We start from the raw sequence: 6,370 nt of genomic DNA on the forward strand, positions 1-6,370 counted from the left end.
ACTTGTTTTAAAATGAAATCAAAAGAAAATTTAGAAGTAGTTGGGAAATTAATGCAAATGAATTACATGTACAAAATGAGTTAGGTTGAAAACCCTATTGATAAATATGAGCAATCAAAACAAGACTGACCTAAATAATACTGCACTATTATTTAAACACCTAAAAAGCACAAAATTAAGTTTCTTGTAAATAAATGAAAAATTCTAAATAAAACAAACAATTTTTTAAATTATGTAATAAAAAGAATTGAAGTAAATAAATTGACAAAAATTAAATATATATATGAATACATTACATTTATTTTGGTAAAAGCATAAAGAAAATAGAATACTAAACAGATGTGATTTGTGGAGGGTTCCTTAGCCCCTCCAATGAAAGGGCAATATTTCATTCCTTAGGCATTTGGGGATATCTGTGGTTTATATTTTTTTTTATTATTCCATGCATCTTTCCACTTAAGACATACAAAATAACATGCATATCTTGTATGTCTTAAATGAAAAGTCACAAAGCAGTGCAAACTGCACAGGAAATGAAATTAAACTTAACAAGAAAAAAAGGCCAACTGTGAGTCCTATCTCACAGAAAGCATTAAAAGACAACAAAAAGTGAATTGTACAACTTCTTTTGCTCTAGAGTCATATCTTTATTCCCAGAACCTTTAGGATTCAAATGTGACATTAGGTTTTTAATCATTGTGTTGATATCTCCCTACTGTACTTTCTACAATATCTTGGGTTCTATCAAAAGCACTGTGATCATTAAAACTAGGGTCCTTGCTCTTCTTCAGTACATGGTGCTTGCTTTTCTTGAGGTTCATCAATAAAATAAAGGTTTTAGACTGATGCAGTTTCTGTTTCACCTACTCTGCCTGTGGCAGCAGTACCTGATCTCCACCCAAGGTACAGTCCAGGCCTTTGGGTTTGGGTTATGATGACTAGACAGAAAGCAGATCAGCCCAGACCTCATGGTGATGGGTGAACACTTATTAACACAAAGAAGAGGGAATATAAATGTATAGGAATGGAGGCCAGAGATTATCCAGGGTAACAAGCCCTGACCTGTCCACATGACAGACAGAAGGGTGCTTCAGGGGTTAAATAGTGGAAAAAATACTTGTAAATTTGAAACATACCTCGGGCGACTCATAGAAGAATTTGCTATCAGCTGTGTGCATGACTGGAATCGTGTCTAGTGTGGTGGTGAGCAACCCTGAAATGTCTTGGTCTCTGCGATCAGTGTTTGTGGGTAACATACTGGATGAGGCAACTGAGAAGCAGTTAAAGGAATTTTCTCAGAGGTAGGTTCTGTTGTCAGTTTCCATCTAGTATGTGATAGAGAGATGGAAAAAACTCAAAGGTTATGGCTTCAGCACCCATCATTGACTCACCCTATGGAGACCCCTTTGATCCAGAAAATGCTCCCGAATCAAATACCAAAGTAGTTGCCAGTCTCCACCCAGAGCAGATGATTGAGATAATGAGGCAGATGAAACTCTGTGTCCAGAATAATCACCAAGAAGTTCCAAACAGATTATTTCAAAATCCACAACAGGCTTATGCACTGCAGGCACAAGTAGTGATGCGAATCATGGATCCTGCAATTGCTCTGAAAATTCTGCATTGCAAGGTATATGTCACACCACTGATCACAGGCAAATCTCAGTCTTGTGTCCAGCCCTGGTGCTGGTCCTGACCCTGGGCTGTATCCAGGACCTAGTGTTATACTCAATGAACAGTATCCTCCAGATCCTTAGCCTCAATACATGGGTGGAAGACTGTGGAGAGCCATTCTCACACGTGACTGTGCAACTCCCGGTTTGGGTCTGAGGCGTTCTGGCTGTGTCAGAGCTTTCCCGGCCCTCTCCTGATGAGAGAACCCGTCCGGGTGGGGGTGTGACTGACCACAGACCCTGGGGCCAAATCACTGACCTTGACCTTGGAGTGTGGCCCCCCTCAACATTCATTGGATGGAATTCTCCCCTGAATTTCTTGTTCCCCAATAAAAGGCTTCTCCCTGGTGTTCTCTCTCTCTCTCTCTCTCTCTCTCTCTCTCTCTCTCTCTCTCTCTCTCTCTCCCCTGCTAGCCCTGAGTAATCCTTGCTGCCCTATGGGTGGTTTGAGGTGGGAGCCAGAGAGGGGAGCTGTCTCGGACCTGGTCATAGAAAAAGGTAACTGAGTCTGTGTGTTTTATTTCGATCTCTGCTAGCTAACTTTTATGCCAAGAACTTCATTAATAAAACCAGTGCGCTGGTCGCATGGTGGAGAAGACTCATTAAGGACATTCCTCCTCTGATGCAGACTCTTATCCAGAGTGGAATTCTAGCTCCAGGGTCAATACCAGCAGGAGTTCCTGGAACTGGTCCTGGTTCCTTCACTCCTGGAAAAGCAATGCAGGCACAAGAAATACCAGGAGTTGGCCCAGTGCTCTTAGAACAGGGACAAGTACAGAGGTCAGATCCTAAAGCTTTTGTGCCTCAGGGACCCATGACTGGTGGAAGCCTACCTCCTCAAGGACTGTCAGGAGGTGCTCTAAATGACCCACATGGAGGGACTCTGCATTTAATTACTGGAGAAGTAGAACCTAGGGATTATCTGAGTCCACCTCATCAGGGTCCCCACATGCACAATTACTCTGGTCATGACACCTGTGGTTCTTCCTCTCATGATGTGAGAGAAGGTCCATTATCAGATCCCAGATTACTAATTGGAGAGCCTACAGGACCTACGATAGATTGAAGAGGTCTATCTATGGATAGTAAAGGAGGCAGAGGTTCTCATGTGATGAGGCTTGAACCATGGAAACAGAGGTCTTAGATACAAGATAATGGAGACAAGAGCAGTGGAAAGCTGGCCATGGAAGCCATAGGGCTGGAAGCAAGAGGATTAGAGATGAGATGCCCTGAGCCTAATTCAAGAGGCCCCAGGACTGGTGGAAACCAGGGTCCTTGTCTTATTAATATAGGGATCCTGACGGATTCAGACAGGTCCCAAGCATTTTAGGAGTAGGAAATCCTGGAGGTGGCATGCACAGGGGCAAGCAGACAAGGGGGAAGTATTCAGGGGCTGGTATGCAGGGGGCAAGCAAGCAAGGTGGAGGCCAGCCAAGAAGTTTTAGTTATGAATAGAGCCAGGTAACTCCAGAGGATCAATACAAAGCAACTTTGATCATGCAGCTTCTTCAGCTGACTGCTGATCAGATTGCCATACTGCCACCTGAGCAAAAGCAGAATATCCTGATTTTAAAGGAGCAAACCCAGAAATCCATTGGAGCTATCTTTTCTCCAGTGCACGTTTTTCTCCAGTGCATGTTTTTGGCAACTTTGTCTAATATAAGGTAGTTGTAATTTTTGGGGTTAGTTTCTGTGTCCTCTATTCTGTACCATTGGCTTACCAGTCTGCCTTCAGCAAATGGTGCTGGGAAAACTGGAAATCTATATGCAACAAAATGAAATTAAACCCCTATCTCTCACCATGCACAAAACTTAACTCAAAATGGATCAAGGATCTAGGAATTAAACTGGAAACTCTTTGTTCAATACAAGAAAAAGTAGTTCCTAATCTTCCATTATGTGGGATTAAGCTCCAATTTCCTTAATAAGACTCCTATAGCACAATAATTAAAACCAAGAATCAAAAAATGGGGTGAAATCAAACTAAAAAGTTTCTTTTCAGCAAAAGAAACAATCTGTAGGTGAGCAGAGAGCTTACATTCTGGGAGCAAATTTTTACCCCTCACACATCAGATAGAGCACTAATCTCTAGGATATATAAAGAACTCACAAAGCTAAGCATCAGGGCTGGGGTTGTGGCTCAGCTGTAGAGTGCTCACCTCGCACACGCAAGACCCTGGGTTCGATCCTCAGCACCACATAAAAATAAATGAATAAAATAAAGGTATTGTGTCCAACTACAACTACAAAAGCTAAGCACCAAAAAAACCACAAACAATCCAATCAACAAATGGGCCAAGGACCTGAACAGACACTTCTCAGAAGAGTATATACAATCAATCAACAAATATATGAAAAAATGCTCAGCATCTCTAGCAATCAGAGAAATGCAAATCAAAAGTACTCTAAGATAACATCTCACTGTCAGTATGGCAGCTATTATGAAGACAAATAACAATAAGTGTTGGATAGGATGTAGGGGAAAAGGTATACTCTTACATTGCTGGTGGGACTGCAAATTGGTGCAGCCAATATAGAAAGCAGTATGGAGATTTCTTGGAAATCTGGGAATGCAACCACCATTTGACCCAGCTATCCCTCTCCTCGAACTATACCCAAAGGACTTAAAAACAGCATGCTACAGGGACACAGTTACATCAATGTTTAAAGCAGCACAATTCACAATAGCTAAACTGTGGAGCCAATGTAGAGGCCCTCAGCAGATGAATGGATTAAAAAAATGTGGCATATGTACACACAATGATATTTTACTCAGCAATCAAAGAGAATAAAATCATGGCATTTGCAGGTAAATGGATGGCATTGGAGAAGATAATGCTAAGTGAGTTAGCCAAACACCCCAAAACAAATGCCAAATGTTTACTGTGATATAAGGAGGCTTACTTATAGTGGGGTTAGGATGAGGAGCATGGGAGGATTCGATGAATTCTATATAGGGATAGAAGGTTGGGAGGGAAAAGGAGGGGGAAAGAATTAGCAAGGATGGTGGAATGTGATGGACATCATTATCCAAAGTACATGTATGAAGACATAAATTGGGTGTCTACATACTTTATATACAACCAGAGATATGAAAAATTGTAGTATATATGTGTAATAAGAATTGTAATGCAAAAAGTACATGTATAAAGACATTAATTGGCATGAACATACTTTATATACAAAGATATGAAAAATTGTGCTCTATATGTGTAATAAGAATTGTAATCCATTCTGCTGTCATGTATTTTTTTTAAATAAAATCAATTAAAAAAAGAAACCCATTGGAGCAAATTGAAAGATTCTTAAAAATACTTGGCTGCAGTTTCATAAACTTTATTCTGTAGCATAGAAAATGAGTGTAAGAAGTTGACTTCTGCATCCCTACACTTTAATGATTAGAATTTCCCTCCTAGAACTTAATCACATTTTTTGTTGTCTTTGTGTTTTCAATTTTAATTGAGGGTAGGGGGTAAAGAGAGTGGATCTGTTCACTTTAAGTCCCTGTAAATATACAAAAATAACTCTGAAAATGATTATATCAAATAATATTACAAAGAATGTGCAACAATATAACAGTCTCTATAATATGCTAACTGCATTTTAAAAATATTGAGTAAAAGGATGTGAAAACTGCACATAAAAACTGAAAGGCAGGCTGGAGTTGAGGCTCAGTTGTAGAGTACTCAGTGTGAGGCACTGGATTTGATCTTCAGTGCCACATAAAAATAAATAAATAAAATAAAGGTATTGTATTGTGTTCATCTATAACTAAAAAAAAATTAAAAAATACTAAAAGGTGCCCTGTAAATTTTAATGTATTAAGATAGTTTTAAGATTTTGAGTTGTGTAATACATTTACCTCAAAATTATAAGAAATATATTTTTGATAAACCACTGAAAATACAAAATCCTATTTTGGAGGCAATAAAGTTTTGTTTTAAACATTGTTTTAGTTTAGGAATTATTTTGAAATGTTAGAGCTAACAGGATGAGTTTAAATATGTGGTTTTAGAGGGTTTTGTTTTCCTAGAGCTATGTTATTGAAAAAATCAAGGAATCCATCTGTTTTAATGTTGCTTCATTTATACTTCTCTTCAGAGAGAAGCAGTATTCTGCCTGGGCCTTGTCTGTGATGATTTAAAGGGATAATTCTATGATAAACCCGGTTACTTAAGTCTTCTCTGATGAGACCCAGCAATTTCTCGGTATGTGTCTATTTCTTAAGAGTCTTTAAACCCTAAATCTTAATCTGAGTAATTCTCACATCCTTCCCCAAAATCAGTATCAAAGGACCATTTGGTCTGAATGAGTACATTGCAGCATTGAGCTTTTCATAGAGTGGAAGGTTTCTTTCAGGAAAGCTCCCAGTTTCCTGGTAACTAGCTTCTGTATATAAATAGTATTCATTTGGTCAATAAGAATCAGGAGTTAAAAATCTTAGTCTCAACATCAGCATGCCTTTTTTTCTTGTTTCATAATCTGCTTTTTCTGTTTCCATTGTATCACATAATTGAGTCAAAGATAGATAGAGATGTTATAGACTGAATACTTTTGCTCAGCTGACTTATGACTCACTTTACTTTTGACATTACTCATTTAATTCTAACATACTTACCCATAAAATATACTTAAAATTAATAGGAAGGTGGAACTTAACACGTTTCCTTAGAGGTACCACTTAATTTATTTTAAAG

The 6,370-nt window shown here is 38.7% G+C and overlaps 1 pseudogene; it reads left to right on the plus strand.

The window, feature by feature from the left end:
• Positions 1-1,176: 1,176 nt before the first annotated feature.
• On the plus strand, positions 1,177-3,341 carry LOC101954703 (cleavage stimulation factor subunit 2 tau variant-like; annotated as a pseudogene).
• Positions 3,342-6,370: the final 3,029 nt, after the last annotated feature.

The sequence above is a fragment of the Ictidomys tridecemlineatus genome, chromosome 13 (genome assembly GCF_052094955.1).
Source record: "Ictidomys tridecemlineatus isolate mIctTri1 chromosome 13, mIctTri1.hap1, whole genome shotgun sequence".
NCBI lineage: Eukaryota > Metazoa > Chordata > Mammalia > Rodentia > Sciuridae > Ictidomys > Ictidomys tridecemlineatus.